The sequence below is a fragment of the Ammospiza caudacuta genome, chromosome 10 (genome assembly GCF_027887145.1).
Source record: "Ammospiza caudacuta isolate bAmmCau1 chromosome 10, bAmmCau1.pri, whole genome shotgun sequence".
Classification (NCBI taxonomy): Eukaryota; Metazoa; Chordata; class Aves; order Passeriformes; family Passerellidae; genus Ammospiza; species Ammospiza caudacuta.
The window spans coordinates 20,632,724-20,642,187 of NC_080602.1; the positions used below are offsets into that span (position 1 = coordinate 20,632,724).

At 45.8% G+C, this 9,464-nt stretch overlaps 1 protein-coding gene across 2 annotated transcripts in view; it reads right to left on the bottom strand.

Moving 5' to 3' along the window:
• Positions 1-9,003, bottom strand: part of ABHD2 (abhydrolase domain containing 2, acylglycerol lipase) — a 36,052-nt gene extending 27,049 nt beyond the window's left edge. Inside the window, exon 1 of one of the 2 annotated variants that reach the window (XM_058811165.1) lies at positions 8,932-9,003. The gene's annotated coding sequence lies outside the window, so the exon portion shown is untranslated. Of the gene's footprint in view, positions 1-8,178; positions 8,204-8,931 lie in introns of those variants that run through there. The other variant, XM_058811166.1, reaches the window with a different exon arrangement.
• Positions 9,004-9,464: the final 461 nt, after the last annotated feature.

Sequence of the window (9,464 nt, forward strand, 5' to 3'; positions counted from 1 at the left end):
TCGATGGCGACTCGGGGCTTCCAGGAAAAGCTCCAGAACTGTCTGCTCCCTACCACAGCTGCTGCTTCCAAATGGAAAAAGACTACCAGGACAGACCATACCAAAGCCTAACTCTCCTTTACAGCAGGAGTAAAGAGCCTCAGAAGTACTTTCTGTACTCAGGGCAGCTACATCAAAACCCCTTGGAAGAAAACACGTGTGACATCAGCTATTGACTAACAGCATGCTGGAAAGCTTCAAGTTTCTGCCAGCACAACCATCTGCACAGCAAAACAGATTGAGGGAAGCAGAGACATTTAATCTTGGACAACTCTTTAGCTTTTCTTTTCCAGTTCTGAGCAGTACAGCAGAAGTGAGAAGATGGGCCATAAAAAGCCTTCTATTCTTCTGCATGAGCATCATGAGAGGAGTTCCAGTACAATGTTTAGCTGCAGGATGTTATCTCACATCTCTGCTTGGTAATATTTCACCAACACTACCATCAGTTCTGTAGGAGACAACAGGCAAAATACAGCAATGGTTTCACCAGGGAAGGTACAACTGGCTGAAGAGCAGACCAGGTTCCTGAACTCCAGAACAATCAGGTGCTCAAGCAAATCTCTCATACCAAAATCCCTGAAGTTCTGTTGACATCTTCCTATCATTGTTTTATTCAGAAAATTAAAAGGCACTAATACCTGAGACCATCCTGACACCTGGATTTTAAGCTAGTTTGCTGTTTACAACTTTCACCTAAGTGAATTTTTAAAAATAAAACTGAGCACAATTAGTCATTAGGATTTTGTAATAGTGACTCAGTCTAATTAATCCAACTAAATCTTACCTCCCTTAAAATGTTCTCTCCCATATGATCTTCAGATTACAAACACACCACATCTTTTCTCATACTTTTATATCTCATGTTAGCCTGTCACTCCCTTAAAACAGCATACAAGCTTGCCATTACTTTCAGAAAAATCAGCTGTTGGTAGGCAGGATTATGTTTGACACTTATGAACTAGTATTTTCCATTTTAGACAGTCTAAAGCACACATTCACAGAACCTACGCCACAAACATGTGCTAGAGGTTTATGTATTTGTCAAAATCTTTACCCAAAAGCTCAGATCAGCCTGTAGATGTAACAAAAGCTGGCACTGCTTCAATGGCACAGCTTTCTGCAGTGATTATTTGAGCAGTGGATGCAGCCCACGAAGACTCCATGCTCTGTGGATTCAGCTGTGTCACTTGAGGCACTTGCTCCGAAGCCTGGTGTTTCTGAAGACCCAAACACACCTGTCTCAGCCAGGGCAGATGTGCAAGGACTGAGTCAAGCTCTAAAATTTTAAGGCTTTAGCTTACTAAAATGGATTTGAGCTTTGCCTCTAATCACCTAGGACAAATGTTTCCCTCTTTAACCAGCTGGGATGAGGTCACCTTGCTTCTGTTTTGTTAAACCCTTTTTGCATTGACCCAATAAATTTGTGTGTTTAAACAAAAAAGATAGATAACCACAGGGTTGAGCCAGACAAATTTTAATCTAGAATCTCCCCTATCTGGGTCACCATTAATCTAAATGGACAAACATTTGGCTTTTTCCATATACAAAACACTGGATTCACTGCTGGCAGGCTAGGCAAAATTACCAAAAAGCACACCACTGGAAGCAATCTAGCCTGTCCATCCATCAAAGCATTTGAAATTAAGGAACCCAAGGAAGTTGAAGCTCTTGGCCTCAAGCATGTTATTTTGAAGCATCTTAATTGCAGAATTCTTTTTTTTTATAATCACTTACAGGCATGACAGCCCCAAAGACCTGCAGGCCTCTCAAGCAATGTTGTTAAATCCCAATTTTAACTGAGGGATAACTTAAAAATTAATCACTGGACAGTGAGTGCTGGATTTGTGACCTTTTGATATGCCCTTTCATCACAAAAAGCTGAAAATCATGTTACAGGAAAGATTTCAGCATTACTGTTAACAGAGTGCACATCATTTGTACAAGTACAATGAGAAAAAATCCCAAGTCTCACCCTTTCCAGACAGAAACAGACACAAGAACAACAAAAGCCAGTAGAGCTACAGCAAATTCTTTATATGGCCTTTCAAAAACACTGTGTTTTTGGGAAATCTATCATCAAAATATTTACTTGTTCAGTAAGTGAACTCATAACTATCAACAAATCCAAGACCTGTACACATTTCAGTTTCTGGTTTCCTATGGAGAGGAAACTTCCAGAGACAGAAGCCACTGTGACTCAACAGGGCACACACAGGATTTGGTAGCTACCAAGCTTTACAGCTCCTCCACCCACGAAAGCAGAGTCTGACTCTTCATACTGGAAAAGCAACACTAAAAAAGCAAAGATATTAAAGGGAGCCATTCCCACAGGATCCTCCCTCCTTTTAACAAGCCATTGAAAGCCTGGCAGACTCATTTATTTCACTGAGGCATTAGAAATGCTTTGGGCTAATGCAAGGATGCAGCTTTATGGAACACAAAGAGCAAAGGGGCTGCACTAATGAGATCTCCTGCTCTCCATTACATGGCCTGAAGAATCTGGAAGGAATGCCATTTCCAGGAAGGGCAGCTTGGTACAAAAGCCTCATGGATGCCTCCCCACCCCTCAGCATTCTGGCTGACTGATGCTCTCAGAGCTCAGCTGGACACCACAACACTGGAAACATGCCTGGCCAACAGTGAGGCTTTAACAATTCCCTTTCCCATTCAGTTACAGCTTACCAAGCACAGTAATACTCTTACCCACTAGGACTCAGAAGAGCCAGAGAGGCCATTTCTGACAGATATAAGCAGGCAGACTTTGTTAACTAACATGTCAGACATTTCTCAGACTGGCTCCATACATTTTAGTTTGGGAATAAAACCTTGAAAACAAGTATATCAGACAAGAGGAAAGCAAACTTACCCTACTTTAGAGTTGTGCCTAGGCAGACTGGGATCAGAAATAAGGTGTGGTTTTTTTCCCACCTTTTTAAGGAGGAAGGCTGAAGTTAGTTCTTTGTGGAATGTTTCCAGGAAATTAACACCTTTAACATCAGCCAAAGCTAATGACCTTTCTGAAAGATACACTGCAAAACCAGAAGGTACAGGCTTGTCACTACCATGTAAGATATTTAGAACCACATTATGGGGAAAGGAACTTCATTAAGGAAAGGGTAAAAAGTAGAGCCCTGCATAGTTTTTGAAACAAAGGCAAGTTTCATGCCTCCATATTACTCAAATGTCACTCCAGGAAGTGCATGGAAGTGTCACACTGTTGAGCTTTCAGCAATTTAAATGCAGAGGATGATGTTTAGAGACCATGCAGATGAAAACACTTGAGAAGGGCTCTGAAGCATGTGTCCTGATGGGAAAGGCTGCCAGACTAAGCACTGGAGGACAAGTACAGAACCTGTGTAAGAGGACTCATGAGGAAAGCCTCAAGTTTTATTGCTCAGTTCCAGATCCTTTTACCCAGCAGCTCTATAAAAAGTGCCTTTGTTTTCATGGGAAAATGTTAAATCTAAACTGCTTTGTTCTCTGAAAACTACAGGCACAAGTATTTTAGGGCCACACCAATACTATGCCTCATCAGCTTATGCACAAAAAGCAAGTCATAACACCATTTATCTTGAGACTGGCATCTACCCAGCCCAAGCTCACCCAGTGCAGAACCTCCCATTACCTTCAGTGTGGCTCAGAGAACACGTCAGAGGCAAATGCTGAGATCTCGATGCATCACTCAGTACTTCTGGCCATTTAAAAGAGCCAGCTAAGTCTCAGACCTCAGAGGGTATGATTAAGAATTAGCTGAGCTCATAAGGCACTTAAGTTTAGGGTTAGATGTGGCCATGAGAGATAAAGTGCCATCCTCAGGAGTTTGGCAAAGCCCACCACAGGTTTGTTGTCTAACATGTGACAGATTTTGTCTCCAAAATAAAGAGGGCACACTGACATGCCCCATCATAAGGATGTTTAAAGAACACTATTTGGACAGCCTTTTGAAGTCCTCAGTGCAAATCCCTCCCTGGGCCAGGGCCATACCCAGGTCAGGATTTGGTTGGTTGGCAAGTACAGAAACCAACAAGTATTGTTTACACCCTGCTCTGAAAAAAATTCTTGGCTGGTGCCTTCACTGGAACTTGACCTTTTCATCAGCTACAAACTTGGCTCACACTAAATTCGGAGGTACTGTGAGGTTACAGGGATAAAGTTCACAGCACAAGGAACCAACAGCACAGTCAGAAAGACAGGTGCCTTGAACTAGAGCTTTTTACCTTGCCCTTGAGGAGTTCTACACCTTCAGAGCAGGAATCAAGCATCTCAGAGGGCTGGGTGTACAGCCCAAGGCAGGTTGCTTAAAAATGCACCCAAGAATAAATGTATAGCCAAGAGGGGCAAAGGCTCTTCAGCACTTTCACTTCTCCAAGAATGTTAATTTGCAGTCAAATGAGCCTTGATATTCATTTCCTCCTAACTACAGGAACTGCCATTGTTTCCCCACAATATCATCTTAACTAAATCAGAAATAGTTCTATTTCAGGACAGGCAGCTTTTAGACATTAGTTAAGGTTGCTATGTAGAGTCCTTGTTACATCACCTTATCCTGGCTCCTGTTTGTGTCAAATGGATTGAAAACCTTTGCATTACCTTTTATTGCACACACCTCATGAACATGATTAAACCAAGACAGGAGCAGACGCTGACTTCACTGAAATCTATTAATTGCAGTAGTCAAATAATTACGTTTGCTCAAATAACATGAGCCTTTCCTATAAGATAAGGTGCAGAGACTTGGGACTGTCTCTCCAACCACTACCTTATGTAACTATAGGCCTTGAGGAGGTCAAGATAACTTCCAGGTACAGAGAGGAATGTTGGATTTGCACCTTTGCACAGTCCTAAAGCATTAGCAGGTGTCCCTTGCCTACCACATAACTGTGCCAGCATTAAGCTCCAGGGAAGAAATGGAGTGAGCAGACTGTAGAGAACCCAACAAACCATGCTCAGTAGCTGAGGGAATGCTGCTGGAACCAAGCCACAGAGAGCTAAGTGAGCTAATAAAAACTGCATTATAGACCATCTCTTCTCAAGGAAGTCTGCTCTATTCCTTCATTATATTTTGAAACATCACATTGTTAAAGCCTCATTTATCCTCTGACTGCAACTCCTCCATTTCCACACTGCCACAGGGCTCAGCTGAACATACTGGAGGAATAGCTCAAAGTCCAAATACATCACAGCTGTTTGCTCAGCCAGAGGGCTGAGCAAGTGGGGAACATGCTCCACACACAGCAGGGAGAGCCCACCTACAACAAATCACAGGTAAAAGAACTTTATTTGAGAACAGTCCAGTTCAAGCAGCCTGAAAACAAAATATTGAACAGGATGAAAAGCTGAGGTGCTGTTTCACTGCGGTCTTTAATAACAAACACCTTGCTTACTTTGTTCCCCTGAAGAGCAGCTCCTCTCCACAGGGGAGCAGGAGATTTGCAGAGTCATTCTCTCACAGCCTGCCCATGACAGATAGAAGGCTTGCACTGGAGGAGTAACATAATTCACACAAGAAATATCAAAATTGAAGCAAAAACGTTTCAGGACAGAAGAACTACACACAAAGAGACAGGGGTGGACCAACACACAGCCACCACCACTGCTGAATATTTAGGTTCTCCCATACTGCAAGTAAAAGAGAGGTTTTGGAGCACTACAGCAGTCACCAGCAATTCAACGTGCAAAGAGCTGCACTGCCCTCTCTCCTGCTGAATCAGTGACAGGCTAGGGGTATTACAGGCTCGTGTTTTAGGACATTTTGTCCTTACCTCTTACAAGGAGGGTCACTGTAAATGACTGTGCATGTGCTTATTTCACTTAGTACAACCCTTCATATTCACATATGCTTAACCAACACTTCATAGAACTGGTTGTTCCAGATAAGAGAGCCAGTCTTGAATCCCCTCTGCACAAGCTTTTTGGAACCTGCAGCTCTATACAAAAGCATCTTTGAGGATGCTTTGAGGTAAGTTTAGAAGCAGGACAAGCTACTCTCAGCAGCAGTCACTTGTCCCTTCCTGTGAGGAACCTGTACTATACTTTTTGAGTACTTGATGCCCTGAATAGGGCTGCAGCTCAGTTACCTGCAAGTAAGACATGAGACATTTCAGAAAAGTTCAGCATTTCCAAGAGCTCAACTCATTTTAAGTTGTCAGTGTAATTTGTTTTAGTCAGACTGAACCCATGATAAGAAGAAATGAAAACATTACTCAACAGCAGAGAGAGTAATAGGCAACTGTACTGGTTGGTCAGTCTGGAGATACAGATAAAAATCTTTTCTCTGCCAAGCCTGGCACAGCCTCCCACTGCCATTACCTTTAAGAACTCAATGACATTTCAAGCACCTGGTTTGTACTGAATTGCTTTGCAAAGCATTTTCAATTACTGCTACCTGACACTGGCTGAGTAAGGCTGGCAGTCAGAGACAATCTTTATTATTAAGTCAGCTGAAGAAGCTAAATGAAAGGCAAGCCCTTGGGTGCAGAAGCCTTGCTAGAGCCAGAAAATGCTAAGACAGCTGCCCCACAGGGCACCATCACTGCCCCCCACCCATGTATGCTGGGCAAGGGGGACTCTGCTTCTGCACAAGAAGGACAGTGTGCCCTTGCACACTGAAATGAAATCAATTGAAATTCAATCAATCAGCTGAGTTTGATCAGATGTTTAACTGCATCTAAGTGTAAACTCTGCAAGGTATATAGGCAGAAGAAGGGTAAATACTTGCACAGAAGATCAACTGATCTACAGCACATTAACAACAGCAATTCAGAGTGTAACACATCACCAAACACTTTTCCAGAGAAACTCAGAAGTGTAGGTGAAGACTCCAAAGCACTAACAAACCACAATTGTTTAGGCTTTTGCTGCAAAGTCCAAGTGACCAGTTTCAGGCTGGTCTTGGCACCTTTCAGTAGGAATTACAAGCAGCCAAGCCCAGCATTTACACTCCTACTAGAAAAATCCTGTTCTTGGTTAGCTTAATCCAAGTTCTGGTACAGAGCTGGCAGTGTGGAAGTCTGGATGAAGAGGCAAGAGATATGGATGAAGAAAGGTAACAGGACACTGTAAAGCCAGTAGCACCCAGGCATTTCACTGCTCTAAAGCAACCATTTCCTATCCTACACCAAATCCCATCTGGAGTATAGCTGGAACTTAGAAAACAGCTTCATGTGCCTGTGTCAAGGTCAAACAGTCTTATTTCGCCACCTTTCCTGCCCAGTACAACTCTTCCAATGTGTTAATCTCTGAGTTTTCACAGGACAGGTTTAATAAAGCAGCTTTATGAAACACTAAGAGTTTAAGCTGCTATTCACTCTCTGAATAGAGAAATACAGCTTTTAAAGGAAAATAAGAACAAGTTAATTTTTAAGTTTCTTCAGAAACAGTTCTGCAAGGTAGAAGATTTTATCCACAACCTCCACCTCTCTTCCACACCTAAAAAAGACTGTCTGGCACAATCTTAGGTCAGCCTCATCTTTTGTGCAGCTAATTCACTCAGTAACACAGAGGACCTCCCATGCAAAAGCACTATTTTTAAGACTAAGACAGGAGAATGGAAGAACTTAAACATTAGCTTTTACTTCTCTTTTCATATCCTTCCTGTTCTTACTCTTGACTTTGAGACCAAAATAAGTGATGTCTAGAATAAGAAGAATGGCTGAATGTCCTCTGATCTAAGAAGAGGCAAGAGAAGCTATTGAAACTTCTCTTGTGATCTGAGAACTAAGCAAGCACCTCAGAGAGACGGTGACTCATGAAAGATAAGACAGCAACCCAAGACAAAACTCCCTGCACAGGAAATACATGTTATCAAAGAAAGTCTAAAAATGAGATATCACAAATACAAACAACTGAACTGAGTGCTCTATGGACACCACATCAGCAGGGACTTGAACATATCAACCTAAGCAATACTATGAACATGGCTGAGCATAAGAATTGATAAATGAGGCATGAAAGATGAACACACTGTACCAGCTAGCTGACTAACAAGCCAGGAACACTTGTTACAGAAGGACACACCAGTGCTGTGAAAGCCAAAAAGCAATCTAAGAGGCTGACAGGAATCTTTATACTTGCCAGACCGGTGACAATTGTTCATCAACAATAAGAGGAAGCTGCTAGGAATTCTCTGAGAGAACCTACATGAGACTGAAAGTACAGAATGCAATCCCTCCAGCCATAACTGCATGGATAAAGCTGCTCCTGACATACCCCTGCAAACAAGATAGCATCAGGTGAGACATCTCAGCAGCTGTAACTCATCAATTGTGATAGACACATCCACACTTCCTGTGCTGGAGGAGATGCACAAGTTACACCTGAAAGTGCGGGATGGAGCAGAGCCCCAACACACAGGGTAACAAACAGCAGGCAACAAAAGGGAGCCTGAGGCTGATGCAAGATGCTGGTAGCAGAGTCAGGATCTTGGAGTGGGAGCACCAGGGAAGAGCCTGGTTTATCGGGAGCAGTATGGCCTGACAGGGGCACGATCCCCCGGCTCTCATTCACGCTCTCGTTCTCCGCCCCGCTTCCAGCCCCGATCGCATCCCTCCCCTCCCCTCACTGCGAGCCCCGGGCTCGCTGCCCCTACTGCCGCCCCTGCCCCGCACCCCAGGCAGCCACGGGGGAAGCCGTCACCGCACCGCCATCCCCAGAGCTCCCAGCGCCGGGAGAACCGCGAGGGGCCCAGGCCCCAACCGCCACAGCCCCACCGAGCGACATCCCCATCGTCCCCCGGGCAACCAACACGCGGGGCCGAGCGTGCACACAGCGCACGGCTGGGCAGGGACCCGCCCGGCCGCGGGCAGCCCCCCATGCGTGCACGAGAGGAACGGAAGGAGGCTGAGCCGTTCCCCGGGCCCTGCGGGAAGGCGCTGCCGGGCGCCCCCTCCTCACCTGCAGCCCCGGCCGGGCACAAGGGCCCCGCCAGCTCCTGCCGCCGCTCCCGCCCGTCTGCCCCGGGCCCGCCGCCCGCTGCCCTTTACCGGCCGCCCTCTGCGTCCCATTGGCCACCACCGCGCCGCTTCCGCCCAGACCCGCACGCTGATTGGTCAGAGGGCGAGCTGGGGGCGGGCGCTCCATCACTGAAGCGCGGGTGCCATTGGCTAGAGCAGAGCGGGGGGAGGGACGCTGCGAGCCCAATGGCTCGGAAACCTGTCAGTCAGGCGGAGGACGGTGATTGGCAGCGGCCGTGGGCTCAGGGCGGGGCTATGGGCAGCGGCAGTGCCGGTGGTGCCGCGGCCATGACAGAGCGGGGCCTGAGGGCACGGCGGGCTGGGAGGGGTGGGGGCAGCCTCAGCCTTCTCCTCAGCTGTATTTTCAGTATACCGCCACTTCCTGCCGTCACAGTCACCCCACGTGGCGTGGGGGACGCAGCCTGGGGAGCGGCTCCAGCTGCAGGACACGGTTGCTCCTCAGTGCCACGGAGC